The 14,558-nt window shown below is 35.8% G+C and overlaps 1 protein-coding gene across 1 annotated transcript in view; it reads left to right on the forward strand.

Moving 5' to 3' along the window:
• LOC131685727 (uncharacterized) overlaps positions 1-14,558 on the forward strand; it is a 755,395-nt gene that overhangs the window by 713,252 nt on the left and 27,585 nt on the right. The window lies entirely within an intron of this gene.

The following is a 14,558-nucleotide window of genomic DNA, read 5'->3' on the forward strand; positions in this document are numbered from 1 at the left end:
GCTTACCCTTGACGCCACATGTATCGTTATTCAACCATGGTTGGTGGTATAATGTACGCTCATCTACCTTCATTAGTATACCGGGATAGCGATTAGTTTCGAACTTTTTTGTTACATTATCTACAATCACATAAATTGCTCATCCTCGAAACTTTATCACGCTAAGCTGACACAACAAACAATTGCCTAACAAAACTTCTATCCATAATTTACGCGCCCACGAATCCGATGCATATAATTATTGCTCGCATGTATATCCGAAGATATTTGACAAATTTGACAGTTCCGCTGCATAATTTATCGATAGCAAAAAAGCACCCAGCCCCAGGACGTTGTTTGCGGCACAAATGTAAATTCAATTCAGCGCACAAAAATACAGTATCGGTAATCGCACAAAAAAAAAACGCAAACGAAGATTTGTGAGTAAAGTTTTCCGAATCTGACGCGCGACAGCCAGCAACGCGAACTCAATAACAGAATAATCTTTGACTGTCGCATGACTTAGTTAGTGACGCTGCTGTTCAATTCAGTTTGTTTGTTGACTCACGGTACACGGTTTGTTTGTTGCCATTTCGGGTTCCCTACCAAGCTGGGGGAGCATTAAGGAAAACATACACTCACACCACACACACACGCGCGCGCGCAACATGCAACAATAATAAACAAACAAGCGTGTACTGATGGGTGGACGACGCGGGAGGAAAAAGTGCACCGGAAAAGTTTATCTATTATGCAAATGTTAGTTTTCAGTTTGCATTCCCGAGAAGCACGGTCGCGTTCGGTTGAGTGAACTGTGAAGTGGAAGGAGAAAAAAACAATATTTTATTAATAGTAGAGGACAATATTTGCAGAAATGCGCATCCAGACGCTCGATTGTTTCTGCTGCTGCTGCTGCTGTACAGGGACTGAACGCTGCCAGGAATAGCTCCTACCATTGTCACCTCCTCTGACCGGCTGCAGGCTACCATCGTCATATTTGTCGTAAACACAGAAAAATCATAATCCCTCAGCTCTTGCCGCCGTTCTGAACGTATGTAGCCTCGGGCAGTAAATCATAGTTTTTGTGCATTAGGAGGGATTTTTTTCTTTCTGAAACGAATGTGCGCTTGCAGACTGAAACACCAGACGTACAACGTTAGAATCTTCTAATACGTTGGGATCTACTTGAGTACGGAAGGTCTGCGATGGGACGCGATAGTGACTGCTAGGAATGTGCATTTCGATTGGAATGAGAACGACAGCAGAATTTAATTACGAAGATCGTTTAGTTCATGAAGAAATCTGGGTACGAACCATACTCAGTGAACCAGCTTTCTATTTAATCAAATATTTGCAACATAATGAGACATAACCGGTAATTTCGAAGCACCAAGAGCACTCGTTAAAATTTAAATTTAAGTGGACACGCATGGTACTTTGTAACCAACGATTTTGCCACACGATTTTCAATGTACCACGTGTCTCCATCGAAACAAGGTACAATATATACAATGGAAGCAGGGCTGACGATTTGTATCAGAGTCATAGTACTAAATTTCTTTCTGCATCGTTTTTGATTCTCAGCTTGTATTTTGAAGTATAGTGTAATCATTGCGATTATATATAAAACCTTGCTAATATTTGGCGATATCTAATTTTCTCGTGATAAAATGAAAATGAAGTTTTTCAATCTAATAAAATTGCTAGCTTCCGACTTAAAAAGTGTCTGAAAGTTAATATATGAAAATTCGATACTTAGAAACACTGCTCGAACGTATGCTACGAAAGTTATGTCCGCACATACCGCAGACTCAGGTGATTCACATTTAATAAGTGCCAAAATATCGCACTTCCTGCGGTAAAAGGCAAAGAGTTAAGTCGTCCGAAAACTCTAAGCTTGTTCATATGACCCTAACCATGCAATTCCAAACTTTTACCTCCTTCCATTCTCTTGAGTACTATGGCTCTTAATATTAAAACCTTCAAGTCCCTTGCTAATTGAATGTGGTTCGAACATAAAAAGTTATAAATAAGAGATCTGAGTAATCGCACAGTTGTTTTTTTTTCCAAAATCACACGATGCACAGAGGAGTAATTGGGTCGAATCTTGGCCAAAATTATTTGCTGCTGCAATTGTTGTTATTAAGCCTTAATATGAACTAAACATATACAATTACTAGTTTTTGGAACAATTTGGCATTTACCCACCTTCCAGTGCAGAGGCCAATTTTCTATCCTTTCGAATACTAGTAATTTCTAGGTTATCTTTGTGAATACATTTGTTTTTCCAGTTGCATAAACATTTGATCAGTGGAAAAGGGAGAAGAAAAGGGACGCATGTGCATATTTTCATAGAGATACATTTTAGAAAACATAGCATTTGGCCCTACAGCATTTCGGTGTACCTCAAATTAGTGAAAATTTCAATATTTTTAAATCGCTTGGGATTGGTGGATCGGACAAGATCGGAAGAATTCAAATATTTTTTGTATAGCTGAAATCTTGTTGTGTAATGCTGCTTCAGCAATTTTTCCAGATCTAGCCGTATAAAACCTTTTTATCATTCAAATTTGGAATAAAATGTTTAAAAAACGCATTTTTTAAAATTTGGTGCAATACACAGCAAGTCTACTTTTTTAGTTAGTTTTAAGCTGAAGTTAAACAAAGGGTTGTTTTGAACTACGTTTGTAATAATATTGTCTTATTTAATACAGTCATCATCACTAGAAAGCGATTTCGCTGAATATATAACGAAAAGGAATAAAATATCACCATTGGGCATACATGCAAAAATTCTTTAACAATTTTTGATATACAGGCCAGATTCGATTATCCGTAGGGTGCAGAAAAATTTCGCTTCGGATAATTGAATCAAAACAAATGTTTTTTTTTCTTTATGAAATATATTTGTTATATGTTGAAAAACAGTATCTAAGGTACATGCATCAATGTTTGACTCATGGAACATTCTTTTGATCAAACCGTATTAATAACGAATATCGATTACTTTATATTCTATAAAGTGATAGTAAGACATGTAAGAAAAATAAGTCATATAGCCAAATTATTTTATTTTAAAGTATTGTGTTGGGATACTTATGTTTGGTCTAATAATCATGCCGCATTAAACTAAATTCTCTGCGTGAAACTTCAGTTATCTTAATGCTGGTTTCGGTAAATTCAGACAGAAATAACAACTGAATTTATGATTACGCACTACTGGTTTATATATAACAACAAAACTTTGGGAATCCTCTAAGGGCCGATTTCTTCACCCTCGCTTAAAGTTTAAACCAGCCTGCCAGTACGTTTAAACCCGGCTTTAGCGATAAGCGAAGGTGAAGAAATCGGCCCTAAGAGAGGCAACACGCTAGATTCCACTGAGAAGCATAAAAATTTGTTTCAAAACCGTCCAAAACAGGTCCAATAATGGACGCCTGCTGAACGGTCTGCTGGACGTCGCTTAACGTTGGTCCAACGAAAGACCAGCATTGGACGATTTTAAAACATGTATTTCTAAAAGGATGAGTTTTGTACACGTTACACGTAAAAAAACCTTTTACGCGCGACATCAAGGATCGTGCGTTGTTCAATCAGCAACAGCACCACAATCGTCGTCATGCACTCTAGGGCTTTGGAGAGCCACTCAGGCACTAGCTGATTCTTGGTTCTTGGAAGTTTTTAGCTATAAATATGTTCAAACGCATTGAGTGATTCAGTTTGTTATACATCGTCGCACAGTAAACTTTTTTCTTTTGTTTGCTTGGTGGAAACATCATCCAGAATCTTCATTTGGCCATTGTTCGGCATTCTACGTAGCCATTTAAAGGATGTTTAGTGCATCTACTTTGTAACGAATTATTAGCGCTGTTCTACAGTGTAGATCCTATTTTATTGGTCCCCGTGTTTGTCCGCCTCCGAATTTATCACCTTTTTGACCCGATTTTATCAGCCACATTTAAGAAAAAGTTTCGATTTGTCCTATGTTACATGTTGGGATTAAAGAAAAAGTCTTTTACTTAAGTGTGCTAAGAATTCAAAATGTCGATGTTCTTAAAGTGATTAAAAGTTTCGATTTTTTTAACTGATGCGATAATTGACTGATTCTGAAGAGTTGAGTGGGGTTTTATATCATACTTTTGATAGTCCCAATCAATACGAAACATATATGTTCAGATTTTGTCAATCTTCTATACATAATGGGGCTGACAAAAACGGTTATTATATTCATTCTAAAAATTAGAGAAAAAATCACAGATTTTAAAATTTTGTAATTATAGCTGGCATCTACAGGAAACTATAGTTTGTAGCCAATCGATTAGGCGCATAAAATTTTATAGGACACTGAACTGAATTGAAAGATTTGTTGATTATATGAAATTTCTTTATTTTCCCTAATTATTGTAATTTTTACAAGAATTTAAAATTTTGTGCTTCAAGGAATTGTAGCTGATATTCTTTTCCATCGATTTTTGTATTTATATATTAGGATAAAAAAAGTTTTTTTTGTGAAAAATGAGATATTTCTGTATTTCTACGTATTTTTGTGAATATTTTTGAGAACATAAAATTCTGGTCTTCCAGAAACTGTAGCTAGTATCAATTGTAATTGATTGGTGTACGAAAATATGTAAGTCATCGCATCGAATTCAAAATTATACAAAAAATAATTAAAATTTCTGTATTTCTAGAAAGTTTTCATTATTTTTTAGAAAATACTTATTCTTTCAGAAACTGTAGTTGGTAGCAAATAATAAATTATAAATTTGTAATGTAGCTTGAGAAAAAATAATGTGCCGATAATCGAAACAATTTGTTCGTATTGTCGTACTACGGATAATCGAATCATTTTCTACGGATAATCGAGTCTACGGATAATCAAGACTACGGATAGTCGAATATTACCTGTACTCCTAATTTTGCCACGTTATACAGTAGGTTCTTAGGTATGTAAAAAAATATAACGAAGCAAAAAAATCGAAAAAAAAATATTTTGGTTATTGGCCAAGAATTTGTTCTAGTTACTGCTCTGTGCGATGTATTAATTACACATAAATCGTTAAATTTGAGTCAATGACATCTTCACAGGAACTTGTGGACATTACAAGCCCTTTCATATGGTGTTGGTTTTTCAAAAAACTATTATCCCCAAAAGTGAGAATTATTTACCAACTTTCTTGCAAGAGCATATATAAAAATTATGTCTTTTGCTAAAAACTTTGCTGAAGACACAAAGTCTTTATCTTTAATATCTTCAAGTTCGGTATGTTCTGTAAAAAAAGTTTGAATTATCGAAATGGACAATTTTCTATATTACAACAATGGCTTATCTCGTGTATTTTCAAAGTAATTTGACAATTTTTGAAAAATAAATTGTTTCAAATGGTGAAAATGGCTGAATTTACGTCAATAGTACCAATATTTTTCAAAAATATCAAGATTTGTCATTTGCTGCTACATTTTTCATGATTAATCCTCCTATAAGTGAGATTGCTCAATTATTTTTTATTTTATTTTTTTGAAAAGAAATAAGCTAACGTCTTTGGAAAAATTGTGGAGATTGCTTTCAGGAATATCTTTTCTGAATGCATGGAGTTTCTTCTTTAAATATTTAAATAAAATTCCTACGCGTTTCATATATTCTACGAAGATTTTTCAATCGTCAAAATTCACAATTTTTATTAACGCAAAATCGTTCTTATCTCGAGTATTTTCGAAGATATTGGACATTTTTTAAAAAACTACAGTTTTTTCAAATCATCTATGACTCTACTGGAGACAACGAGAGATAATCCTAGTAACAATTGCGGTTTTGTGTCATTCTTGAAGTCACTCTTAAAATTTAAATTGCACTTGCAGTGTGCTATATAACCTGAATTGTTACTTGGGAAGTGAACTCCATTAAGTTTTATGCATTTCTAATTGCAACTAAAGCTGGCTGCCCGTTCAAAAGTTATTGCTATTAAAACTTTAGCTAATATAACCAAAAAGTTTTAAGTTGCAAGAATACCGATAAACTCTTCTGGAAGGATATGTATCTTGATAAGTCTAAGAACCTTATCTTTTCTCCCCAAAATCTCCTATTTTTAATAACTGTACTGCTCTATGCTGCGAATCATATATATTTCGTAGTTTTTCTAATGTAAAAAATCTCAGAACTCGAACGTAACGGAAGTTGGGGTTATAAGTGTAGTGAAAACGACGATTATGAATAATAAAAGTAACAGGAGCATTGACAGTAATGCTTTTGAACGTCATTATGGAGATGTGAGTCAACATAAGATACAGCACAAAATAATAAAAATTGTTAAAAATAGGGGATTTTTGGGGACAAAATAACCAAGTACCCCAACTTCTCGCATTTTTCGAGAAACGAGGATATCTCCACTAAAATACTAAGGTTATTTTCTTTAAAACGAGATTTGAATTGTAATTTTGAGTACCACTTCAAAAGTTATTGCATTAAATATATTTTTCCTCCATATTACCCATAGTACCAATGTCAAAAACTTCAATCGAAGTGGGCGGGGTCTATAATTGTCTAAGTGATGTGAAATTTGGCATCAGAGCTTACTTTTACATTTGCCACTATATCAAAGGGGGTGGGACGGGTGGGACTTTGAGAAATCTAAAATGTTTCATGTTTCGCAAATTGACAGCTGTGACTATACAGTTTTTCCTTTTGTTCCTTTTGTTCCTTTTGTTCCTTTTGCTCCTTTTGTTCCTTTTGTTCCCTTTTGTTCGCTTTTGTTCCTTTTGTTCCTTTTGTTCCTTTTGTTCCTTTTGTTCCTTTTGTTCCTTTTGTTCCTTTTGTTCCTTTTGTTCCTTTTGTTCCTTTTGTTCCTTTTGTTCCTTTTGTTCCTTTTGTTACTTTTGTTCCTTTTGTTCCTTTTGTTCCTTTTGTTCCTTTTGTTCCTTTTGTTCCTTTTGTTCCTTTTGTTCCTTTTGTTCCTTTTGTTCCTTTTGTTCCTTTTGTTCCTTTTGTTCCTTTTGTTCCTTTTGTTCCTTTTGTTCCTTTTGTTCCTTTTGTTCCTTTTGTTCGTTTTGTTCGTTTTGTTCCTTTTGTTCCTGTTGTTTCTTTTGTTCCTGTTGTTTCTTTTGTTCCTGTTGTTTCTTTTGTTCCTTTTGTTCCTTTTGTTCCTTTTGTTCCTTTTGTTCCTTTTGTTCCTTTTGTTCCTTTTGTTCCTTTTGTTCCTTTTGTTCCTTTTGTTCCTTTTGTTCCTTTTGTTCCTTTTGTTCCTTTTGTTCCTTTTGTATCTTTTGTTCCTTTTGTTCCTTTTTGTTCTTTTATGTTCCTTTGTTTTACTTTTTATTCCTTTCTGTTCGTCTTTGTTCCTTTTTGTTCCTTTTTGATCCTTTTGGCTCTTTTTTGGTCTTTTTTATTTCTTTTTGTTCCTTTTTGTTGCCTTTTCTTCCTTTTTGCTATTTTTTATTTCTTTTTGTCCTTTTTTGGTTCTTTTTGTTCCTTTTTGTTCACCCTTTTGTTTCATGACTCTTTCGACCAAATGGTATAGGGCTAAATGACTCATTCGGTCAAACAATATTCGGCCAATTGACCTAAAATTGTTTCAACCTAGCTCGGTAAATATTGTAACGGGTGAATCATCTAACGTTTAGCATGTTGCTAGTTGTTCAGTATAAGTCATACTGAATTTGAATCGCATTACTTAGATTCTCAACATGCTAAAGAAGTTTTCCGGTAATTAATACCAATGAGTGTTGCAATTCTATATTGAACAACAACCACCAGAGGAATTCCACGAAGATCCGTTCGAAAATCTTTAAAATCGTGACCGACCATCTTAGATTAGAAAGTTTATGTTAGGAATACATTTTTATAAAAAGCTTCCCCATGATCCAATTACAATGAAAAAATTCTTTTACATCTTTAAATCGATAAACATTAAATTTTTGACATTCAATGAATAACTTTCAAAAAGGGCATAATTACACGAATTAATTGTTTTTGTTGGAGCAAAATTCTAAATATTTTGACAACTATTGCATTTTGGAAGATTTTTGTTAAATGCATTTTGATTTAAAATGATACCTAGAATTATATTCTGTAATATAGCTAATGTTTTGTATCTCAATTAGTATGAAATTTAAAAACATATAGAAAGTTATTGTTAGAAAAACTTGTTTACCAATAACTTCACCATCATGCAATCGTATTTTAAATATTTCATTTCTCTTAAGGTTAAAGGTTAAAAGGTTAAAAAATGGTTTTTTTTGCAATTTTTAACATCAATTTTAGTTTTTGTGAAAAATTACACAACATATTTTTCCGAGCATATTTTTTCGTACAAAAGTACTCATTCCCTGCAATTCATTCTCAGATAATTTTGCTGCATAAAAGAAAAATTGCTCTTGTATCAACATATTGCAATTGGCATAGAAAATAATGGAGATTCATAAAACGAACACAGTTGCACAGTTTCGTTCCAATTGACGATGGTCATATTTTGCGATCGACCGGTTTCTCATGGAATCCTTCACCAGTTATTCGCTGAAGATGACTGGACTTTATCGGTAATATAATAACCAAACTAAAAAAGTGAAATTAAGTGTGTAGGAAAATTATTAAGACCTCGAACATCCTTATTCATATGATAATGTTCAAAGATACATTAAAAATCATAATTTGATTTCGTAAAAAAGTTCACAAAACTATAAGATACCACAAATATCACGAAAACACGCCTAAAATTACAAACAATTTTGACATAGATCGTCTCATTCTGAGCTCTTTTAGGCGATTTAGTTAATAGAAACTAGTGTTTTCCTAAACGGTGAACTATAATCATAAAACAAAATTAAACATATTCACCATTACCAAATATTAAAGTGTAAAGTCGCTTATTATTCGAAGGGAACTAGTTTTGTAGAAACACAAATATTTTCATGAATACTATGTTTATCATTCATAATTTCAAGAATTTGGTCACTATTTTCGTAAACGGTTTATTTTACGAAATCGCGAATTTTCATAAATTTCTATCCAGATTTTTTTCCTAAATGGGTTCCTATCGAAGTGATTCCTTGCCACCTTACCGTATCGAATAATGTAGGGGAACACGGGACTATTAAGACAGTGGGGGTAATTTGGACCCCCTCGATTTCTCAGAAAATAGCAAGACTTTCTAACTATCGTCCATATTCGTGGAACCGCTATCCTGAAACATTAATTTTGAGAGCTGAAGTTGATTCATTGTTCTTTGTAGAAAGGAGATACAACGTGTTTCGTTGTTTTGCCATTCTCAAAACAAAAATCTTTATAATGGAAAAACCATGATTAAAGCAACAAATAAAAGTGAAAAAATAAAAGGTAAGTGTTTTGGAAACCTTGAGGCTCCTATTTTATGGAATGATTTTTGTTTGGGTGAAAAAAGATATATTTTCGAGACGCTCACCACTTTTGTGCGACATGGGCGTACTGGGCTATTCGGACCCCCTATTCCGTCAACCACCGTTCAGCGGCTTGCGGCTGCGCACACCATTGCACACGCCACAGTAAAGAAAATACGTGGGCCGCCAATCGACAGCTGCGCCATACCAGATTAAGTTTTTGTAAAGCAATTTTTTTGCTCTTAAGGAGAGTCTCTTGTAACTAATTCATAGGTAAACATTATTCCATTGTAAAAAAAAATAAAGAAAAATGACGGTCTAAATTGCCCCGTAGGGAGGTCCGAATTACCTCTACATTGTAAAAGGCTGGAAAAACGTAGAGGTTTGCAAATCGTCGCCTAGCGCTGCCATTGAGTGCTGTAAATGAACCTTTTATGGCACCAATATGTAGCTGAGGTTTTAAACTAACAATTAGGACTTTTGACCGGTAACTTTTTTCACAACTATCCACCTAAAAGGGCTATTTGCTTAAATAGGTCCGAATAGCCCCGGGTTCCCCTATAACCTGAATATGTGAGAAAAGTAGAAAGGAAGAAGGTATGTTGAATATTTCAATGAATGTGTTCCAATTTATAATTTATAGAAAACCACCACAACACAATCATTTTTAGCAATATTTTGAGAACAATGTATTGAATAGTATCACAACTAAAAGTTATCAACCCTATAACCCAACGCCAGCTACGTACAATCTGTTGAGCTTTAATCCCCCGAGAGGTTCGTTGTCAACCACTTATGTCTCCGTGTATATACATGTGCCTGCTTAGATATTCGTGTAGGTTGCTAACATGCAGTAGCACGCAGAGCTGCTCAAAGACAGCTGTAAGAAAACCCAATGCATCGCCTTTCTTCTTCCCAGCCAGTCAGTCCTTCCGGCATGAATCGACGACTGCGGCAGTTACGAACAATGGGACGAGCGAATGTAATACATGTACACATTCATACACCACAATTACTTGAATGTCAAAACAATGGGAAAAGTGATAAATAAGGCATCTTCTCGATGTTGAAGCGATGCCGCCGGTCGGTATCTGCTGCAGCCGGGAGAAAAAAAAAAGAAGGAAAATAGTTCGCTCATTTAGATTGAAGTGGCAGGCCGCAGCACAAATGCGATGCTCCGGAGATATCCTGTATGTATGTATGTATGTATGTGTTTAATATGTATACTTGGATGCTGTGGAAACTGGCTGGGGCTTTCAACGTACTACGAGTTCTTGTTGCTTCCTGCTCTTTGAGGGCGAACGCACAAGACTACCAAAGATTGGTGCACTATGCGCGAATGGTCCCTGAACGAGGAGGTATCACCATAGGAGAGTGCTTTCATAAATTTGAATAAATAATATTAAATGCAGCTTAGGCATGGAACAATAGAGGCAAGGCTACATACCAGAAGCAGCAGCCGTCGTCGTCGTCGTCGCATAGATTGTGGACGATAATAATATTGACGCTTTGCATGCATGCTCCACGTGGCAACCAAACAAGCACGGCACATCGAGCATTAATAGGGAGTAATGAGCCTGACAATGCTTGTTGTTGTTGTTGTTGCTCCTGATAGGAGGGGCTGTTATTTAGGTACGGGGTCTTTCAGCGGTGGTGCGATGGTGGCGAGTGCTTCGTTAATTTGAAGAGGAATTAACGCTGACGATAGGATCAATGTACGCCTGTCTCGTACTAAATATGCGATGATGAGCGGCACAGTGCCGGCAGGTTTTGGTCAATACATTATATCTACTGATTAGGCATATTACCGGTGATGGCTCATCCAACGTTTCGTTCGCATAGCGTACGTACAGTGGTTACGAATCCATGAATAATGGATATTACACGCGTTGGTCAAATGTTTGAAGCTTATTAGATTAACAACTTTCCAGGCCAGATTAGGCTAATTTAACAAAATCAGTGTAATAATTCCAGCTATACATAGATCAGCATAGATGCCAAAATATTTGGAAATAATTCCACATCAATGAATCATTAATCCAATAGATGCCAGCGTTTTTTAATTCAAAATCGTCTACCTGCATTTCCTTAGTTTCACTGCCTGTTTCCATTAAAAGTTTCCTTTTAAGCAGCTGGAGCACGTCTTTATAATTTATCAAATTCAAATCCTATTGCCGGGTGGAAATGGGCGCATCTCGGAACAAACTTCACAATAAATTGGTCATTTTCCACCTCTGCCGTGTGCCGCGTCTCACAAAAAACGTGACATCTTTCCGGCACCAATAGCGAACTCGTTACGGCAGGCAGGCAGGCAGTCAGGCAGGCAGACGATACATCAGCAGTGGAGACCCATTCATCAACGAAACGGTCGAAATTTATCATGTTATTGCCATCCGGGCGGATTTTTGGATCGGGTTCGGGAATCGGACCGGATTTGGCCCATCCATTTAGGGATCGTTTATCGAGGGAAACAAAAGTTTTCGCCATCCATCAAAGGTGTAGTTTAGCGCCACAAACTCGTGCCTGGAAAATCGGTACCTTGCAAACTTTGTAACGCAATTTAATAGCTGGAAAATTTACGCCGTAATTGAATTTACACCTCTGTCACCTCGCCAGTTCGGTACGGATGCAGTTAGCATGAAAGAATCGAGCCCTTGCTGGGAGCTGAAGCACCAACTGTTTCAATTATGAACCTAGTCAAACTGTTATAAAATCATTTAAATTGCTTTCCCTGTGTACTCGGTGCAGTTCCACTTTGCCAACTAGCTCAACTCTCCCCCCACTCGGCACAGCAGGAGGTGCAAATTTTCATTATGAGGGAGCAGTTTTCCCGGTTTTCATTCTGGTCTCGCTCTTTCTCTCTCTCTCTTGCTTTTACTTTTCCCCGTTTCGGCTCGAGGTCGTCGAAAAAGCTGAAAACTATACACAGTCGTTCGCTCTGGTTCATAAATGGTACGTTTTGGACGACTTATGAATACTAAGTACGACGATATTTCATCTTTGTCGGAAATGTTGCATAATAATGATAGAAGATAATGGAAAGTGGGATGGCGAAGGTGGTACCAACATCGCAATGCATTTTTTCTGTGGGTGCTTGCGGTATTACAAAAAATCTACACTAGCTGTGGTATGTGTTGTAGATTGTCAATAACGGAAAGAGTGCTAATTATGTCACTGTCTTTTCTTGCTCAAAGAGATTGGGCTAAGTTCCTCAGTCTAGTTAAAAAATGACCCCTATTGGCCCACCCCTGATTCGATTCCTAATCCCACCAGGAGTACTTGCACCAAATTTGAAGCAAATCGGACAAGTCTAGGGACCGGACCAACGTGTCTGAAGTTTGTATGGGATTTTCGACAATTTACATGGAGAAATCCCACTAACTCGCATTTTCGCCGCTAGGTGGCACTATATGCATCGTATTATCACTGTAAGTAAAAATAAGAAAGATAATTTAATTGTCTACAACTTTGTCAAAGACTGCTAGTCAATCCGGCTTTGTTAGAAGAAGTTAATAAACTTTTAACGAAGTGATGTCTGAGTCAGTTTTGCATGGGGCCTAGCAGTGCATGGTTGTGCATCAGTACTCGATTCGCGCGAACTAAACATTTTTGTGAAATAATCGTAAGATTTAGTACTATGGTATGTTCAGAAGAATTGTAGTAAATAATACGAGCCATGTTTTGGTTAGAAAATTTTAGTTACACATTTTACCATGTAGAGGGCGCCAACACTAACTTTTCAACGGAAAGAGATAGAAACTAAGTGTCTTCTACAAAGTTGTAGAACAGACATTTTGCAATAATTCTTCCGAACATCTTGATATTCTATCTCTCTTCTATGAAAAGTTAGTGTTGGCGCCCTCTATGCGGTCACAGTTGGAACTAAAAATTTCCAACCAAAACATAAATCATATTTTGTAGTATAATTCTTCTGAACATACTATTCAGCTAAACTTATCGATTATTTCACAAAAATGCACAGTTCGTGTGAATCGAGTACTGATACACAACCATGCACTGCTAGGCCCCATGCAAAACTGACTCGGACATCACTTCACTAAAAGTTTAATAACTTCTTTTAACAAAGCCAAATTAACTAGCAGTCTTCAACAAAGTTGTAGATAATTAAATTATCTTTCTTATTTTCACTTATAGTGATAATACGATACATACAGTGCCACCTAGCGGCGAAAATGCGAGTTAGTGAGTTTTCTCCATGTAAATTGCCGAAAAATCCCATACAAACTTCAGGCACGTTGGTCCGATAGCTAGACTTGTCCGATTTGCTTCAAATTTTGAGCAAGTACTCCTGGTGGGATTAGGAATCGAATCAGGGGTGGGCCGATTGAGTTTTCAAAAATTCATTATTTTTCTGGGCAGTCTAGTGTGCATGTGTTTGAAAAGGAGAGTATATTCGAAAGAATGTTGTGTTCTAATATGATCCATTTCACATCTAGTTTTACATTTTACTGTTAACAAGTGCCTGATATTCCCAACTGATTTCAGGAAAAGGAAAATCTTCGAAAAAATATTGGAAATTCGGAAACATAAACAATCCTACAAGTATCATTCCAGCCCACAAAACCGACGAATGATCATATAGCAGCTTTCAATCCTCAACGTTGTACATTTTGCTTTCTGCTAATAAATCCCAGCAAAAATCATGATCCTGAAATTTTAAGAACAATATGGCAACACTCATTCCACAATTAACTTGAAAACAAGATGTTTGCTGATCCCAAGAAAATTGATTAAAAAAGCCCGCTGAATTTCTAAAACATTACCGAAATTTTAGATTCTGAGTTGATGATGTAGTATTTTGAAAAAAATATCCAGTTCAAAAAATTTCACAATTCAAAACGGAAGTAGATTTCAGTGCTATTTCATTCGGGAAAATGTACTTTTGCATATAAAATATTTAAAATAATCCATAAAGAATTGTAAAACGATCCATAAAAAAGTTGTCAATGTTCCATAAAACAAAACTGAAAATCCATAAAACAATGTGAATGATCCATAAAAAGGGGTGATTTGATCCATAGATTATGTAAAATTGAACCATAAAATGGTAGCAAAATAGCACTAAAATAGTAATAAAAGATGGGTGCTTAGCGTGGTATGTGTAATTTTTGTTCCTTGTATTTTGAATGGTATTGTCAGGTAGAAGGAATACGTTTTTCGACCGGCACCCTCACTACATAAACACCGATAGAAATTCCCGAGAAGAAGTT

This window comes from Topomyia yanbarensis, chromosome 2 (genome assembly GCF_030247195.1).
Source record: "Topomyia yanbarensis strain Yona2022 chromosome 2, ASM3024719v1, whole genome shotgun sequence".
In the NCBI taxonomy this organism is placed as follows: Eukaryota; Metazoa; Arthropoda; class Insecta; order Diptera; family Culicidae; genus Topomyia; species Topomyia yanbarensis.